This window comes from Manis javanica, chromosome 14 (assembly GCF_040802235.1).
Source record: "Manis javanica isolate MJ-LG chromosome 14, MJ_LKY, whole genome shotgun sequence".
Classification (NCBI taxonomy): Eukaryota; Metazoa; Chordata; class Mammalia; order Pholidota; family Manidae; genus Manis; species Manis javanica.
The window spans coordinates 90,832,502-90,852,237 of record NC_133169.1 but is presented as its reverse complement, the minus strand read 5'-3'; the positions used below and the strand labels follow the sequence as shown (position 1 = coordinate 90,852,237).

General features: G+C 41.0%; 1 long non-coding RNA gene and 1 pseudogene across 1 annotated transcript in view; one reads left to right on the top strand and one right to left on the bottom strand.

Moving 5' to 3' along the window:
• LOC108393124 (uncharacterized) overlaps positions 1 to 19,736 on the bottom strand; it is a 372,560-nt gene that overhangs the window by 16,067 nt on the left and 336,757 nt on the right. The gene's annotated exons all lie outside the window — the stretch shown is intronic.
• LOC108393122 (nicotinamide phosphoribosyltransferase pseudogene) overlaps positions 2,213 to 19,736 on the top strand; it is a 46,774-nt pseudogene continuing 29,250 nt past the window's right edge.

Sequence of the window (19,736 nt, the reverse complement as noted above, 5' to 3'; positions counted from 1 at the left end):
CTAAACAATATACTCTATCTTCTTATTTTTCTTCATAGCATCCCATGATATAATGTTTTTTAATAACTGATTTATTTACTTCACTAGAATATAAGTCCCACTAGAGAAAGTGCTTACTCTGATTTGATCACAGCTATTTTCTCAGCAATTAGAATGATGTCTCAGTAAAGAAGTATAATTAAAATAGATTGTTGAATACATGTTGCATACATTGATGATGGTTTGGAGACCCTACGATCACACCAGAAGATTTGCCCAGATGCTGTAAAATAAGTGCTAAATCGATCTGCATTATTGTGTCTGGTTCCCATGGTGTTGGCACACAATCAAAGCAGACACAAGACCCTTCCTTACTTGGACACATGAGCTCACTGGTTATTGAGGAATAAGGGAGAGTTACCTGGAAATTCCAGTGGCTAAGATCTCAGTAGTTTAATGTTGATTCCATGTCTACCTTCCTGTGTAAAACTTCAGGAACACAAGAAAAAGTGGAACCAATTTATTTCACGGGATAGTGCAGATGCATAATAAATTAGATTTCTTTTTTTGCAAAAATTAAGCACTGCTTCAGTTTTTTCCCTTCAGTCTTTGATTTCTCTGATTCTATAATTAGGTTTCTTAGATTCAGTGATTATGGTGTAATTAGGCTGTGGCTAATAATGATTGTCATGTGCATATAAGCATGCAGTTAAGGAGTTTAAACATTGCTGAGATGTGTAAGAATGCTATTTAACTATATAATATACTTACAACTACTACATATACAGTAATTTTTAATCAACATTGCATTTATAACCTTGATAAGATTCAGAGTTTTTTTTAGCTCCAGATTTCACAAATTCTAGACAACTCGAGAAAGCCAACCTAGAAATCACACATATAATTAAGTCAAAATTGGTACAGGAAAAAGAATAGAATCATCTGCAGTTGGTAATTTGTATTGTTGGTGTGTGAATGATGTTACTAAGTCGGCAAGGATGCTAAAGATTAAATTCTTCCTTTTTCTTCTAGACAATTAAATTACTTAGAAACGGCTTTATTTACCAAAGGAGTAAAAGTAATTACTTGGTATGAATTATTTAAAGCACTGAATTAACAGTGCAACCCCAATAATTAGGTTTTATTGAGGAGGAAGTCAATAATTGAACAGTGGAACACTGCCCCGTCTTACAATGTGAGAGGAAGAAACAGGAGTGGGCAGGAATTGGCTGACTGAACTCCTGGGAGAATCCCTAGGACATCAGAGAATAAGAATAATTCTGTGAATAGTTGTAGAAGAGTGTTATTTCCAAACTCAATGCTTAGCTAATACCCAATTAATTGCCAGGGTTTTAGATCTCTGGGCATCCCCTCTGGATGAAGGGGAGAAAAAAAGAGAAAGACTCACTTCATTTCTTTCTAATAGTTATTCACTGCTCTAGCCAGGAATGTATTCATTTCTAAACAGGGAAGGATATAGTGTGCTTGATTAGTCCCTACGTGATGCCAAACATCTGAATAAAACCTGAAAATCTCATCCAAAATAGCCTTTGTTTTCTATGATGACTTGCAGACGAACATACCATTTATGGATAACTGAGGACTATTTGAGCTGCTTGTCATTATCTAATCTGGCTGTTTTTCCAGTGGGCACTAGGTTTAAACTTGCCTTATCATTGGCTTGATTTTGCACTTCGATCATCATGTTTAGAGGTGCCATAAATATTTATACCTTGGGTCCAGGTCAAAGTCTCTCTTAACTCAAATAAACTTTATTCCCTCTATTCTTGTACTTGCTCTATGTGGGGAAAATGGAACTCTCTGACCAGGCTTCTCACTGGACTGCAACAGAGCCCATTGTATATATAATAAGAGCATGTTTGCACACGTATCGGATGCTTACTGGGGACAGAGCCAGGGGTCAGTGATGGGAGTTCCGGCCTAGGGGAGGGGGAGAGAGGGAACCCATTCTCTCCTCTGCCTGTGCTCCTGGGACATAATCGGTCAGGCTTCCACCAGTTGCAGGGACCCACCCCCAGAATTCCTCCCAGGGCGTGGGAGCAGGGGTGAAGCCACTGCAGGGAGAGCGGAGAGGGCCGTGGGGCCCGGTGTTCCTGGAGAATCAAGCCCAAGTGTGGGACCTGGGAGCTGGGAGGGCAGAGAGGAGGGGGCCTAGACCTACTGCCTGGAGGACTGAGCTGTAGCCGGCCTGGGGAATGCATCTGAGCCGGCCATGTGTGCTGAGCTGCCTGTGGCCATCATGAGCATGAACACGGGGACCCCCTTTAGCCCCCGCTCCTTGCCCTTGCCTTTCTTTGGTCTCACTGAAGTCATAGAGAACTTGCCCCAGGTGGGGATGGAGCTACACTTTGAAATCCCTGTAGGGAGGATTTTTTTAAATTAATTGATCTCTGTTACATGCCCGGCACTATGCATATAACACTTTATAGACAATATCTCAGTTAATCTTTATACTGCAGAGTGGAAATTAGTTAAAGATAGGAAAACTAAGCATTAGAAAGTTGTAATATTTTCAGGACAATACAGCCAAAGAAAAACAGAGAAAGGATGCAAATGCACTCCAAAGCCCAGAGCCTCTCTTCATACCATACTTTCATATGCCAACCTCAAGTCAATCAACAAACCAATACTCAAGGAGCTCCAGGCTCCGTTGTAAGTAAAGATATTCAAGAACTGGCTCTTTGGCTTCCTTCAATTCTGCCTAATTCCATTCTTATTCATGTGCTCACCCACAGGTAATAAAAACTATTTAAGAGGTTTGTAAGCCCTGATGCCTATAGCACTGGTTGGTAATAGAGTTGCAAAAATGAAAAGCAGTTGTTTTAACTGCATTTGCTAGATTGTTCCAATCTTTACCTTTCTTTGTCAGGCCCATTGTTGGATTACGACATAGGTGTTGAATTTCATTCACTTTTTCTAAGCCTCAAAGGTCAACCATTCAAAGTTATCCCAATTAGAGTTTCCAGAAGTTGGTTGGCATTCTAGCTCTGAAAATTCTCAGATGAAAGCCAAAAATCCCCCAAGAACTCAAAAGAAAATCATATTGAAGAGATTTAATAAGAGGGAAAACTAAATGCACTTATCTTTTCTATAATGGACTTTATGCTCATACTCTTCAAATACTAAATATCATAAAGCTGGGAAAGAAATTCAACATAATCTAAACAGCAAAACATTTCACAAATAGGAAAATAGTACCATTACTGTTCTCATGTCACACAGTTCATGTGGCTGGTAGGTGGCTCCAGGACGGGTACATACAGCATGAATGCACATTTAAACATGCCTCGAAGTATCCTATCTTGGTGAAACTCTAAATAAAAAATTTTAAAAAGACATTTTAATAATAAAGATTCAATCAAGAAAACAAATATTATAGGTGAAAACTTCCTTTTCTCCTTTCCCATTTCATGTTATCTTTATTCAAAGCCAACACCTCAGCTGACCATGATCATTTTATGTGGGGTGATACAAATCATTCTTCAAGAGCCCCGCCCCTTAGAAATCATGTCTCTGATCGGCTGCTGTGGTCTTCTGGTAACATTTACCCTCTACATGGAAGTGGACATTGGTAGTCCTCTTGGTTCCAGATATATTCAAACCTGTCCCCTTATGTGGCAATAACCTCTTTTTCCTTGTTAATTGGGATTCTTCACTGAAGCCTATTCTTTGTTTATGGATTCAGTGGCATAGGGAACCCAATATATCCTGGCGGCAGCCTCAATTTCTGGTTCACTGGAACTGTTTTTTATTTCCAGGTGGAAGATATTTTGTTTGGTTGACTGTTTGCCTTGAGAAGCAAGACCCCAAAGGGCCCAAAGGAATAGAAACATTCAAGAACAAAATGCAAAAAATGTTGTGAACAGACCATTAGGCAAAATAACGAGAGTAGCTACTCTTATTTGCATCCCTAGTTAGATGGAAAAGACACCAGACACTGGTCACTGGCTTGAAGCATCTACCACGACTCATGGGGTCGGCTGTCCTAAGCTTCCTAAGTGCTGTCATCTCGTGGGGACGATAAGTCACCCTGAGGAGCTTTTCCACGTTTCCTTCGCCTGTTGCCTCTGGATAACACGGTCCATAGAGAAGTAAATCACAAAGAATTGAGATTATTGCCTTTTTTCTTTTTGCTCTAAAGTTCTTTTGTCAGGAGCAATGATGTCTATGAGACCCTGACTGTGAATAAGGACCAAAAGCAAATCCATAGGTGGTGTATTGGGAGGAACACCGTGAGCAGAAAAGGGAAAAATTCATGTCCAATGTGTTTATTTTGTGATGAAAGTGTTGGCGTATGAGCAGCGTGCCACCAGATAAACGGTGATCGGTCAGTACTGGTCTCTGTTGTTAGCAGGTTAGTCCCTCAACACGAGTGGTAGCACACCAGTGCTGGGGAGGCCCTGGCCCCTTTACTCATAAACCCCTCGATCAAGCACTGAGTTGTTGGGAAAATAGTGTGTGTGGCGTCCACCGAATGGGTCAGAATGGGTCACATTAAGATTCTTCAACACTTCAGATTATTGAGCGGCTTCCATGAAGGGGACAACTTTTGATAAACATTCAGATGAAATGTAGATTTTCTCACACTCTATTCCCATTCCAAAAGGTCTATCTACAAACTATTCTACAACTACACTTCCCTCAAGTTCCTGATCACCTCATCAAAGTGTCAGCCCCTGCCCATGTGTCACGATAGACCAGTCCTGGCCATCTCTCTTCCCAGAAAAAGCACTCAACGAAACGTGCTGTCCTGTGCTATGTTCACTGGGAGTGTTTCCTTCCCATATGGTAATTTAGGGCCACTTCTGAGTGGAGTTTTGATGCCGCAGCTGTTTTTTTCCAGTCAATGTCAGCATATCACATAATATACTCACTAACAAAGCTCCAGTTTTTTTTCTTCTTCAGTGATTTGGTCAAGGAACCTCTCTCTGAGGCCACAGAGGTGGGTTGATGGAAAGGAGCGATGCAGCAGGGGTCAGTGCCATGGAAGTGCAGGTCAGTAGCTCACATAACTCGTGTGCACCTTCATGGCATACCGGAGCCTCTCCTCGTATATACTACTTCTATGTCATGAGAAATAGGGCTTATTTACATACTTAAATTTATGGCAAGTAAACACCCAGTTAACGACTAGAAGCTTAGGTTTCAGAATTGGTTGCATGCATTTTCTGATGACCAAGCATTCATTTCTACGAGCAGAAACTCTCTCTCAATAGAAAATTAGTTCTGTGAGTTTCTCCTCCAACCTCTGGGTGCCATGCTGTGATTCTCCTATCAGGGTTTACCAGAAGCTTCCTAATCAGTAACAGCCGCTTGAACACAATACATCGGGTCAGTGGCCCAGATAGAAAAATAGCCTGAAATCCAGCCTGGTCCAACTGCAGACTTTTTTCTTTCTCTGGACTTCACTCAAAACAGCCAATCTTACAGATCATTTCATAAATGGACTGAAAAAAACACTTTCAAATGTGGTGTCTATTGATCTAGAATCTAAAGAGGCCCGCCAACTATTGTGCCTCTTTCTTATTAAAAGGAGTAAAAGACAAATGCAGCAACTTGTCTTTCTAGTTGGAAGGAATACATAGCCCTGCCCTAGATCCAGTGGAGCCCCAAAAGCCTCTGTGAAGTCATAGGTTTCTGGATATTTTTAGATTTTTTTATCTCTTATTCTCTCGCACATATGTATCTTACCACATCTATCCTGCTAAGTAGAACTGACTGCATTATATCATTCATTTATGGAATGATATGATACCATGTGGGTTGCAGATGATTAAGATTCCTACATGCCAGATATTGACAGAAAGCCAAAATATGGTTAAACCTGAGATAACATCGTGAAGTAGACTGGTTATCCCATCAGGTAGGAGAAAATTGCACCTGGAAGACTTTGCTAATTGGTGTAAAGTGAAATTAAAAAACAAAACAAAACATTTGTCAGATCAATAGCTACTAATCAGATACTACAGTCTCTGTTGATTTGCTCTGATAAAGAGACAATGTTTGGAACAGCAGCTAAAGTTGGAGTTACTACCTGATTAAATACATGAGAATCCAATTTAATCCTCTAAGACATATCTTCTGCATAGGCTAAAGAGGGAAGTGAAATGTTACAGGCGTCACTACTCCATAATTCATATCTCTGATACTGCCAATGGTCTCCGCAGTTTCTCCAGGAAGGTAGTATTGCTTTGGGTTCACTACTTGTCATTATATGTGTGCATTTTCGGGGGGATGGTGGTGGAGGCAGTTCTAAAGACCTCCAATTGTCTCTTCCTATCCAAATAGGGCTCACTGCAGAGGCCAGGAAGTAAAAGAAGGGGTTCATTTAATAATCAAGAATGTCTGTTCCTACTGTATGTTCAGGAACTGAGAAATGACCACTGTGTGGGTTCTTCAACCCGTCTGTCCTTTGTGAAATGGACTTAAGAAAACTCTTGTTTAACAGCCTTGCTGGGACTCTTCCTGGTGAACCACAGTGGAGTTTTAATTCCCCCAGGATTAGTGTAGTCTCAAAGCCCAGATCTAATCATTCCCCAAATGTTCTAGTTATTTCCTTTTCCCTTGGAAATTGCTGCAGGTCCCTTTGAAGAAGGATGGGTGAGAGATTTGGGAGATTCAGTCCATCAAAGGGACCAGACTCCCTTTCATTCATGAAACAGTGAATCAGCATAGGTCTGCTAACTGGGGGAGGGATTGTGTGGTAGATTACAGTATTTTCAAACCCCCACCTCCACAAGTAGAATAGAATGCAAGTTGGCTCAAATAGTACTAATTTTCCCCTATAGGACAGTTACTTTGTCTAGGGAAACCAAATGATTAAAAGATTGAATGGGGAGGAGGGAGTCAAAAAAGCCTAATGATTAAAGTACCATGTAGTTACAGTGTCCAGGGGCCGTCTCATTCAATACCATTACTACAAGGCCAACCTTCGCAAAAAAGCCACATATATAAAGTTATCTGCCTTAGACTAGCATTTTCATAGACAGGGCTTCTGTGGGGATTGAGGAAAGATTTATTTATATTTTCTTATGTCTAGATAACAATCTTTTTTATCTCACTTCTTTTTTTCAAACACGTTACACATTCATTTCATTGATATTTTCTGTTTTTACTGAACACGTTCTAGTCATGTATTTGGAATATTCCAAAAACTTTTATTCAAACATTTAGAAATATTCGGCACATGTGCTCCCACAAATGGATCACAGACTTAATATGGTAATGTTATGACTTCAAAATAAAGAAAGTCACTTTAATTTAGGGTGGAATGTGGAGCAGAGCCACTCTAGCTGTCAATAACTTGTAGCTTTCAATAGCCATCAATAAGCATCATTAGCTAGATCTAAATAAATAAGTATCTAATACTGATAGTGCAAAATACCTGTGAAAATTATGGATCGGATTCTGCTCTCCTTCTGTGTAGCAGGTGAAGGATTTAATAGTCTCTGGATAAATGTCTCTTTCTCCAAGTTCATAGAACAAAGTTTGTCAGACTTAAAAAATAGATGAGGGTAGAATAAAATCCAAATCTTCACAGCTGATCTATAATAATGGTGATGTGCACTTTGTGCAAACTTATTAAAATGAGTAATGGTGCCCCGATACACCATTCAAGTCATTTTACTATGGGAAATCATTCATCAAAAATGCATATAAATCTGGAATTCAATTAATCATCTCATATAATGGGTTAGTCTCTTGCAATTTTTATCCTAATGTACTTTTTCCTTTGAATAAAATGTAGTTGTCACTGGAAAATATCAAAACAACACTTCTCAACAAATTCTTATGGGTTTGTAATTAAATCCAGTAAAACTTACAATGAAATATAAAGAGGTAGAGAGCTCAAATCCAATTAAAATTATTATAGGAAACAACACTGGGTTACTTTTGGGCAAAGTACAATATATTTTGGTTTTTAACAAAATGCATCATTAGGGGTTTTGGTAATGAAATTTAACATGAGATTTAATGGTGCATTTAGTGAATAGCTGATGGCAAGAAAAGTGTAACAGCTATTAGAAAATTCCAACGATGATCTAATATATTTATTAAAATAGTCAAGAATGGTACATGTTGACTTTAAAAATGTCTTATGGATCTAAGAGAGGAGACTGTGGCTGGAAAAAAAATAGTGCATACTGATGTTAGAACTGCACAGCTAGCCAATTGGAAGTAAATAGAATTAATTGTAAAGGTTTAGTTTTTTTGGCAAATGGTCAAATATTACTGCTAAGAGAATGATTAAAAACATTACTGAGTTTGAGAAATCTGAGAGCGACTGATTTTATTTTCCTGATTCTTTTCTATTTAGTGTAACACTGATGCTAGATGAACCATTCAATTAATTTACAAACAAAACATGGTGACCTCAAGTACAATTTACAGGAAACTCTGGTAGTACTACTGACTGCTTCAGTCCTCCTTCTCATTTCCCTAGAATAAGCCTGATTCAAATTTCTCTTTTAAAACTACTTATACAATCAAAATGAAAAATATGGGTCCGTCACCTCCCACTGCTATACTTGCCACTATCTACTCTCTTTGATGCACTTTTGGGGATCTGAATTAACTAAGCCATAATTAGTATGCCTCCCCTGCAACTAAAACTACGAGAAGAATTACGGTACACCAAATTTTGTATGTTAAGTAGAACATAACTATTCCAATCTCATGTCCTGCTCCAGAAAGATACACTATGATAGAAGCTGTTGTTTAAATGCCTCTTCCAACGAGCCAGGGGAAAGAGTAGATTTAAATGGACTGAGTTCTAAGTACATGAGACCACAAATAAGAGAGCAGACGTAGATGGCGGGACAGGAGGTCACTGTGATAACCTCCTCGCACATACACACTGAGGAAGCAATTTCATCTAATACCACTGACTCTGAAAACGACCTGTAGACCACAGGACAGACCTTCTACGCCTGGTAAGAAAAGCGAAGACCATGCTGAGAAGAGTGAAGGGGCAGAGCTGTCATCAGGCATGACACAAGCAGGACTGGAGAGAGGAATGAAATTGGGGGGAGAAGGGTGTTCAGGAGCCTGGCACACCTGCACCTGGGGACCTGCTCTGGGAAGATGAGCCTCCATGGCTTTGCAGATTACTGGGGCTGGACTCCAGGGGGAGTCGGAACCCTGCGGGAAGCTGTGTCTGTGCTATGGAAGACGCATGTGCTCTCTTGATCCCTGTGAGCCCTGACTCAAAGGCAGCAATTTTAGGGGGTATTTCCTGGCCTTAGGAAACGTGTCAGAGGGGCAGGGGTCTGAGGAGCTCTCTCTGGAGGAGAAAGGGCTGGCGGGTGACACTTTTCCAACCCCCGCTCAGCTCACCTGCGCAGACGCCTGCCGGAGCCAGCTCTGAAACTCCCCATCTACCCCCACTGGCTCAGCCCCAGCATTCCCCTGCAGACTTGACCCAGTGTGCTTAGCTCGGTGGTAGTCAGCCATGTGGGCAGCCAGGCAGAGGGTGGCCCACCTGCACACAGTGGGTCACAGAACAGCCAGGTGTCACCCTCTCAGGTAGAGGAGTTGGGAGAGCCATTGCCCACAGCCGGAGGGCAGAGCTGCCCACAGCACACCAAGAGCTCTGCTGCCCAGACACAGCAGGAAACATCTCTGCCATCCAAAAGAGAAGAAATAGCAGGTGTTGGCGAGGATGTGGAGAAAAGGGAACCCTCCTACACTGTTGGTGGGAATGTCAATCGATCCACCCAGTATGGAAAGCAGTCTGGAGATTCCTCAAAAGACTGAAAGCAGAAATACCAAATGCCCCAGCAATTCCACTTCCGGGAATTCACCTGAAGAAAACAAGATCAGACTCAAAAAGATATATAACTGCTACGTTTATTGCCACATTGTTTACAATAACCAAGATATGGAAGCAACCTAACTGTCCGCCAATAAATGAATGGATAAAGAAGATGCGGTACATATGCGCAATGGAATATTACTCAGCCCTGTAAAAGAATGAAGCCTTGTCATTTGCAACAGCATGGATGGACCTAGAGGGTATTATGCTCCATGAAATAACTCAGGTGGAGAAAGACCAATACCATATGATGTCACTTATATGTGGAACCTAAAAAAAACAAGTGAACAAACAGAAATAGACTCATAAGACACACAGAGATCAGACTGGTGGCGGTCCTGGATAAGAGGGTTGGGAGAGTGAGTGAAATAAGGGAAGGAGATAAAGAGGCACAAAATCCTAATTATGGTGTAAATTAGCCACAGAGATGAAAGCACAGCATAGGGAAAATGTAGTCAATGATGTCACAATATCACTGTATGTTGACAGGTAGTAATGATACTTACTGGGGTAAGCATTTAATAAGGCAGATAACTCTCAAATCACTATGCTGCACACCTGAAACCAATACAGTTTGGTGGTTCAACTATACTTCAATAAAAGGAAAAAAATAAGAAAAAAGAGGAGGAAAATGGAAAAAAAGAAAGATCGCAAATAAGAGTTATATTCATTCATATCCACTTCCTGTCCTCATCTACAATTTTCTGAAGTCCCTATTATAGGGGAAAAGTGGAAGCATATTGTATTACTTCTCTGTTGTTATTGTAACAAATTACCACACATTTAGTAGCTTAAAAGGATGCATATTTATTATTCCAGAGGTCCTTAATCCTAAAATTAAGGTGTCTGTAGGGCTTAATTATGCCTGGAGGCTCTAGGGAGAGTTTATTCCCCTGCCTTTTCCAGCTTGGCTGCCGGGATGGCTGGGCTCATGTCCCCTCTGTCCATCTTCCAGCCTAGTAGCGAACGATCTTTCAATCTCTCTCTTTTTCCCTGTCTCCGTCTCTCCCACTTCCATTGTCATGTCTCCTTTGCCTCTCTGCCATCGTATCATCTTTGACTTTTAACTGCCTGCGTCTCTCTTATAAATACTCTTGGACCCACTGGAATAATCCAGGATTATCTCGGCATATGAGGACCATTAATTTAATGATATCAACAGAGTCTCTTTTTCTATGTAGGGTAACATACAGGCTCTGGGGATTCGGGTATTGGACATTTTGGGGTCAAGGGGGCATTATGCAGCCTACCATAGGTATACTCATGGCATCCATTTACTTTATTGTCATTTCCCTTTTACTCGGCAAAATCTGCTTGGATATTCATTTATTCATTTCATCTTAATGCTTTCTGGGCAAAATCAATACTACCTTGCATCACTGGTCCATTAATTAAACAAGATTGCATTGATGTTTGTACGTGCAAAGTACTGTGCATGTGCTGGACACGCTGTGATGGATACGATGGACGTGTCAGACAGATCCATGCTCGCAAGGATTTTATGGCGTTTTGAGGAAAAGCGCTCAGTGAACAGGCCATTGTGTCATGGTTTATTAAGTGCTTTGTGATCAACAAGGAGAGATGCCTAACACAGACGCAAGAAACCAGAGAAGCCTGAATGGGAAAATTGTTATCAAGGTTGATACAGAAATAGATGTGTATTGCAGCATGGAGGATTTCAGTTATTAAAAAATAATCATTTCCTTAGTAATCGCTGATAGCAATTCAAAACTTATTGAGCATAGCTTTCAAAGTTTAACCTCATTACCTTATTGCTCAGTATTCTTTTCAGCCTCCTACAAAAGTCCAACAAATTGCTGGGTCCCAAATGCATTTCTGTGGCTCTTTGTATGCAGAGAATGTCTTATCTCACCTTCTTCAATTGTTGTCTTACTTTTCCTACAAAATCTTATTTAAATATCACCTCCCCTGTGAAGCCCTCCCCAGTTTTCCTTGTGCATTCAGCAAAAGTCTTAGTAGCTTAGTTCAAACAAGCTTTTAGTGACTAAAGCGATGAGTTTCATCTTGTGCCGAAACATGTTTAATCAACCAAAAACAAACAAAACAAAAAAAAGCACAACTCTCATCAGGAGTAAGCCTGCAACTCTTGATGTCATGATTCATTCATTGAACAGCCTTGTGGAAGTTCTATGAAGATGAAAAGGAATCCCATAAAGGAAGAAATTAACATTCTACCCTGGAACATGGTAGGCTTAATAACTTTCGGTAATTATTTTACTTATGTTATTAATCAAGCTAGCCAGACATTAAACATTATGAATGTTTTCAAAATAAATGGTTATTATCAGTTTATTTTTAAGGACGATTGTGGGAAGTTTCTTATGGCAAAGTTGATAGAATGCCACGTCAGCATGGTTAACTGGAAGCCTCCAGAAATAGCAAAATGGGATCGTGGGATGAACAATCTCACCTGGAAGCCCCTCAACCCCATCTGAGGTCACTGATCATTCTGTTCTAATGCCCTGATTCTCTAGTTCATCCCCTCCTCTGTCCCTTGGGAATATGGAACTTGCCAAAGTGCTTGGAGAGAATGCGAATCTATTTCATACATTCACAGCAGGCTTCAAGCTGAGAACTTCAAGTACTAGGTCTGGATAGGACCATGGAATCGATCATGACATTTAATTAACGTTTTAAAAATAAGCCTTGCATTTTTGAGCAAAGAGTAGTACAATGAAAAAGAGTATTTTCAGGGTTAAATGGCTCAATGTAAATGTTAAAAATGTATTATAATTTTTGAAACTGCATTTTGGGATTTCTTCATTTTTTTAACATATCAGGTTGCTTATAAAAGGGAGGTGACCTGGGCCTCTGTCCGTCTTTGAGATGGTCTGGCATCACACAGCGCTTTGCATATAGCAGCTTTGTTAGGTGGGAAACTCCTTGAGGTGTTTAATGCTCGTTTCTGGGATAGGGACAGCTTGCTTGATTTATTCCCTTGTGTGTTTTTCATACAATCATTTCTTCACTTAGACTCCAAGAGCAAATAATGTAACTGCGCCGAAGTTTGCCGAGTGGCTCTGCAGGTCACACTGCCTTAGTGCACAATGACGCTAGCACAGGCAGTAAAGAGAGTGACTTTCCTTTCTAGCAATTTGGTGATATTTTTGATAGAAGATTGATGTTAAGAGGTAGAAACTATACAATCATTTGGAAAAAATGAAGCCATTTCATTAAAATGAAAAGTGTCCTGGTACCCTTAGGCAGCACGACTGGGGTATAAAATGGTCTGCCATGATGTGCTTCATTTCTCCTGTTCTCTCTGTGTATACACATATCCATGTGCATCTATATACGTGGGCACTAAACTCCCTGGAAAAGATGAATCACCGGAAAGAGAAATGCCTTCAGTTTTGTCTGAGAAGTGCAGGGGGCTCTGCAGTTGGAGAAGGGCTGCCAGGTAGAAGAGCGGTTGTCCAGTTAAATCTGAGTTTCCGATTAACAAGAAATAATTGTCTTACTCTAAGTGTATAGTATATATGTAGTATAAATATATGCACACAGTGCTAAATCTGGTACCTCTTACTTGGAGATAAAGAACAGACACTGTATCTGAGACAGCTGCATGAGGAGTAGGTAAGAGGAAGCCCATGGAGATACACACACACTGTGACTAACACATAGTAGGTGCTCAGTGAACGCCAGTGTCAAACATTCCCCAGGTGGGGACGGTTAGGAAGAGTCCTGCTTTCAGATCCTTGGAGGATAATAGCAGCTTGGGAAATCCCAAAACAAAGAAAGAATTCCAGCATGGTTTATATGTTTATATTTAGCAAATTATCATCTTCAGCACCATTAACACCCTGGAGTGATACATGATTTGTAATTACAGGATTTGTATCAATATTAATTAAGAAGGCTTTAGATACTGTGTGGTCCAGTGATGGTTAGAAGCTTAAAACTGGCTGGCTACCTCCTCCCTCAACACTGTCAGGCTTCATACTGATTGTTAAGTTCACTTGGCCCTTGGGGAGCCCAGGGCCAGGGTCCATGTTTTACTCTGTTTCCATGTGACAAATGAAGAAACTGAGGCCTGGTGTGCTGTGTAGCCGAGGCTCAGATGGGCTACACTGTGCGGTCACCCGGGCCTTGTGTTCAGAAGGGTCCTGGGCTTGGGGTTAATGCTTTAGTCATTGTTTTGAAACTCCTAATAATAATTTTATCTTTGAATTCTGTGTTTCCTAAGTGAGATGGGACAATGGCCCATGCCTGGGGGCCTAGAGCCTCAGCTCATATTCAGTATTCCCCGCTGCCACCCGCTGGCTGCCCCGCCCTCCACGGCACTCTCCTTCTCCGGCAGGTGCCTGGACGATACCTCAAGGAAGACCCCCCAGGCGAATACAACCCTCAGGTCTCAGGGTGGTGCACACTGGCAGCCCTCACTATATTTTGGGAAGTATTTTAAAGCAAATCTCAGGCATCATGTCATTTCATATATATAAAGCACACATAGTATAACCAAATATGCAATAATTCCATAAATTATCAAATATCCTGTCCATTTTCAAAGCCCCATAATTGTTCCTAAAAATGCCTTTTTAGGAGGGGGTTTGCTTGATTCAGAAAATACATATAATACCCATACACTGCATTTGGTTGTTATGTCTCTTAAGTTTCTTTCATTTTATACTACCCACCTATCCCTTTCCTAATGCCATTGATTTGATGAAGAAACTGTTTCTTCTGTCCTGTAATATGTTGCAAAGCCTGAGTGTGGTCTGCGTTGTCGTCTACTGTGACACCTGCTTGGAACGGTATAGCTTGAGTCTACCCAGAGGTCAAAGTGTGAAGAAGAGAAATCATGTTATTTCTCATCATCACTATATATTCATGATTCACAAATCTTATCTCCAGCTCAGACTTCTCTGTTGACCTTCAGACCCCTATCTCCTACTGCTTGCTTGGCATCTTCCCTTACTGACATGTCCAAAAAACAGCCTGATGTTTTACTTCTCTCCAAAAGCTTATGTTGCAAAATTCCTCATTCTGTAAATGGCAGCTCCATCTTTCCAGTTTTTAGGCCAAAAACCTTGAAGTCGTTCTTGACTCCACTCTTTCACTCAAACCTTACATGTTTTCCTGCAACAAAACGTGTTTATTCTACCTTCAGATCCATACCGAGTTGGACCGCTTCATACTCCCTGCTTCCCTCAGTCGAATTCAAGCTTCCCTCCTACCCTGCCTGGATGATAAGGATAGTCCCAGCTAGTCTCCTGGCTTCTGCTCTTTCCCTGGGAATCTATTTTCCACACAGCTGTAAGAATTACCTTGTTGAAATGCAGATGTGACCAGTTCACGCCTCTGCTCAGCACCTCCCACTGGCCTCTGATCTCACTCAAGTAAAATCCCATGCTGTTACCATGAAGTGATGGTATTAGGAGGTGGGGCTTTGGGGAGGTGATTAGGTCATGAGGGTGGAGCCCCCATGAATGGGATTAGTGCCCTTCTAAGAGGGACCCCAGAGATATCCCACCTCCTTCTGCCAGTGTGGACACAGCAACACGGGACTCTGTGGACCGGGAAGCAGGCTCTCACCAGACACAAAATCTGCCCACACCTTGATCTTGGACTTCTTATTCTCAAGAATGGTGAGAAATAAATTTCTGTTATTTATAATTAAGCCACACAGTCTACAGTATTCTGTCACAGCAGCTCAAACAGAATAAGAAAATACCTTATCTTGTTTAGTGTCTCTCCCGCTAGAATGAAAGCACCATGAGGGTGGGATTTATTTTCTACTTTATTATGACTATATTCTCAAGCGCCAGGAACTGAGCCCTCAAAGAGATTCTTCTTAAGAAACTGTTGAGGAAATGAGGCATGACATTGTTGTCATTGTCATCTATGTACATGAAAATTTTTCCTTAATTTCTAGCTGTGGGTTGCCTTCTTCCTCACTTCTGTATCTCCCTTTTCTTTTCATTTTAAATGTTATCCTTTTCAGAAACAGGATGACAAAGGCCCTTCAGAGCTCTGTGTCCTCAGTTTTTCCTACCCCAGTGGTCACTATTACTGCAGCACTAGCTCTAATCACCTCACTACACAACAATTTCTTGAGTGTGCAGAGTTGCTTCTGTTTCTGTTCCTCCAGGCACAGAGACACCAAGAAAGCAGAGTTAATTAGGCACTTCAGAGTCTAGACAATTGCCTGACAAAATCAAGCCAGAGGATTTCCAATTCACCTTAAAGCTTGGTAGAGTTAGTTTCTGTGAGAAATGCTTCCAAGACGCCCTGGTAGAAAATGATGCTAATCAAGCTATCACTGAAAGGCAATTCAGCCATGAAATGGATGGTCTGTCCTTCTGTCTAGAGTCAAAGCTGCTGGCTTTCTGTTGATGATTCCAGCCTTCCTGATAGAGGACTGGTTCTGCCTTGATCCCCAGGAGATTCTTATGCCAGCCTGCTAGGCTTTGAGGGGCTAATAAATGAGAATAATGCAAGTTGGAAGATATGTAGAACAGTACTTCTCAACTGGGGCTGATTGTGTCTCAGAAAGTAAATTGGGCAATGTCTGGAGACATTTTTGGTTGTCACAACTGCAGGCATGCTACTGGCATCTAATGCATAGTGACCAGGGGTATCCCTAAACACCCTGTGACGCTCAGGATTATCCCCCACAACAAAGAACAATCTGGTCCAAATGCTAGTTGCTTGGTTGAGAAATGCCAATGTAGAAGAATCATATCTGCAAGTACTACTCATATCACTTGACTTAGAAGCTGCAATACAAGACTAGCAATCACCACCCTCTTCACTTGGCTTCAGGGATCTCTCACTTTCCTGGGTATCCCTTTATCTCTTTGAGCAAACTCTCTGAGTCCTTGGCTGTCTCTCCTCATCTCCCAGATCTCTTAAGGCTGTCATGCCTCAGGCTCAATTTTTGAAGCTTTTTGTTCTACATACTCATTCCCTAGGTTATCTCGTCTAGTCTCCTTATTTTAAACATCACTGACAAGTTTATACTCTTTCAGTCTTAGAACTCCAGACTTGTATATCCAACTGCCCACTTGACTTCTCTGTTATGTACCTATTAGATATTTCAAACCTGATATATCTAAAATTAAATATCCAATTCTTTCCCACTTTTCAAATCGGTTCCATCCAGTTAATGATAAAATCCAAAATATTACAGTCATATTTGATCTTTCTTTCTATCATACCCACATCTCATCTCCCAGAAAAAACTGATGGCTTAAATTTCAAAATACAACTAGAATCTGATCAACTCCTTTTATTTCCACTGACCCACTATTTTAGTCGTTTTGAGCTGCTATAACAAAATACTGCAGACTGGCAGCTTATAAACAACAGGAATTTCTTCCTCACAGTGCCGGAAGCTAGATGTCTGAAACAGGGTGCCAGGATGGTCAGGTGAGGGCCACCTTCTGGGGTACAAACTTCTCATTGTGTCCTCACAGGGTGGAAAGGTCTCAGGAGCTGGTGGGGTCTTTCAGGAGGGGACCACTCTCATGACCCAAGCACCTCCCAAGGCCCCACCTCCTGACACCATCACATTGGATGTTAGAATTCCAACATGGATTCTGTGGGGGCCACGAACATCTGGACTATATGGCACATGGTTTGTTGCCTGAGTAACAGCAATGGCCTCCTGACCGCCCCTGACTGCCTTGTTCAGTGAGGTCAAGACAACTAAATACTCCATGGGATTCAAAAATATGTGAAAGCATGTTTACAAACCTATACAACTAAGTCATATACAAGTATGTTTTATACAAAGAAGACCTCATTATTGCTAATTCTATCAGTTTCCTTTTACCGGCATAGCAAATTCTCACAAATCTAGTGGCTCACACGATACACATTTATTTTCTCTGAATTTTGGGGGTCGGAAGCACAACAGGACTCCCTGGACTGAATCAAGGTTTCTCCAGAGTTGTATTCCTTTCTGCAGACTTTAGGGGAGAACTTGGCTCCCGTCCTTTTCTAGGTCCTGGAGGTATTCTGCACTCCTTGGTGTGCAGCCCCTTCTTCCGTCTTCCGAACCGGCATCAGTGCATCTAGTCCTTGACATATCACTTTACTCTGACTCCACATCCTTGCCTTCCTTTGCCTTTAAGGACCCGTGTGATGACACTGGACCCACCTAGACAAAGAGGCACAATTTCCTATCAACTGATTAACAATCTTGACTCCATACGTGTCCTCAGTTCCTCGTTGCTCTGTGACTTCGCATATTCATAACTCCAGAGATGGAGGCCAGGATACCTTTGGGAGAGGAGCAGACAGCTTTCTGATTTCCACCCTGATGGGAGCTTTTTCTGGTCCAGGGCTAAATTGTTGATACTCCGTGCCTGGTCCTTCAATGTAACTTCATTACAGCAAATGTTTGACATTACATGTTTACAAAACAAAACCACAAAGGAGAATAATTTATCATAAACAAAATATTGAAGTTTAAGCCGAATAGTCTTCAGTGGGAACAGTCCCTCACTGAGAAGAAGCCGAGTCAAAGGAAACACAGGTTGACACGGAGTGTGTTCCAAAACCGATTTATCAGGACAGCGTCACTTTAGAAAACTCAGTAATATTTCAACTTACTTCTCTGATCAATTCTTCCAGTTCCCCCAGAGTAATTTCTTTGAGACAATAGTCAAAACAATAATTAGCTGAGTGCCAAGCTCAGGTCTAAGTTTTAATGCATGATTCATTTAAACTTGCATAACGTTTTGAGAGAGGTGTTGTGTTCTTCCTACAGAGGATAGAATTGTGGCTTAGGGTGACTTGTCTGCCTAATAAGACACAGTGGGCATTTGGATTGAAACAAGAAATCTGAGAGGTTTAAATGACTTTCCATGGGGAATCCAGAAAGTTAGTAGCAAAATACACATCCAGGATTTACACGTCTCAAATTCAATCCTATCATTTTTGTCACTAATTTGGCAAAAGATTAAAATGATGCTGATTGAGCTTTTTGGGGGAGTTAGGTTTTGTTTTGAAGGACTCTTACACCCTGGAGAACCCTTCTTCTTCTTAAACAAGCATTTTGGGAAAGACCAATTTCTAGTAGATATGTTTACAGTTCTTCATTTGAGAGAGCATCAATTCCAGGAATATTTTTACCAGCAATAAATTCACTTTAAGTGGAAAAGTTACAAAGGATTATCTTAAGTGCCTGCAGAGCAGAAACGACAAGTCAGAGGAACCATCCATTACATTAACTGGTAATTGGATACAAAGTGCTGACCCTAAAAAGATCGTGCTCCAATAATGCAATTATTTGCCAAAAATCTTAATAAAAAGCACATCTCTTCTCCTCAGGCTTCTCAGAGGCAAGCCACTTTAAATACCCCAATCAAAGACAAATGCAAAGATTCAAAATATGTGAGGTTTTGGTTATATACCTGCTCTCTGATCTTATGCTAAGATAAATATAAACAGTACTATCAGGATGAAAACATTGCTAAATGTGACACTGTAAGTTGTCTCCATTAGAAAAGGTAGTGTCAAGTTCTCATATATTGCAGACTATTTTAAATTCAAACTCCATCATTTCAGGATATGCCTAGATGAGTCTTGGTGGTTTGATAGAGCAAGTGGGTCAGCAGTCCAATTAACTTGTCTCCCCATTTCAGCCTGTATCACCTTATCTATTTCCCCAACTGCTGGACTGATGGGATCTCGTCTCTTCTTCTGCACAACACGTATTTTATCTTTTCCCTCATTGGAGGGTGTGAGGATAGGCTAAGATTGCACATGTTTAGCTCATTGGTTCTATCATCCTGGTAGAGGCTGGGTGTCCATCTCCTTCCCTAAACCAGAATGATAGCATGATCTTTCACCTCAGATGTCTGTTCTTTTTTAAAGACCCTGATTTGTAAAACCAAGTTTCCTTGCCTTTCATGCTTGAAGGTTAAGGTCTATCAGGGGATCTTAAACATAA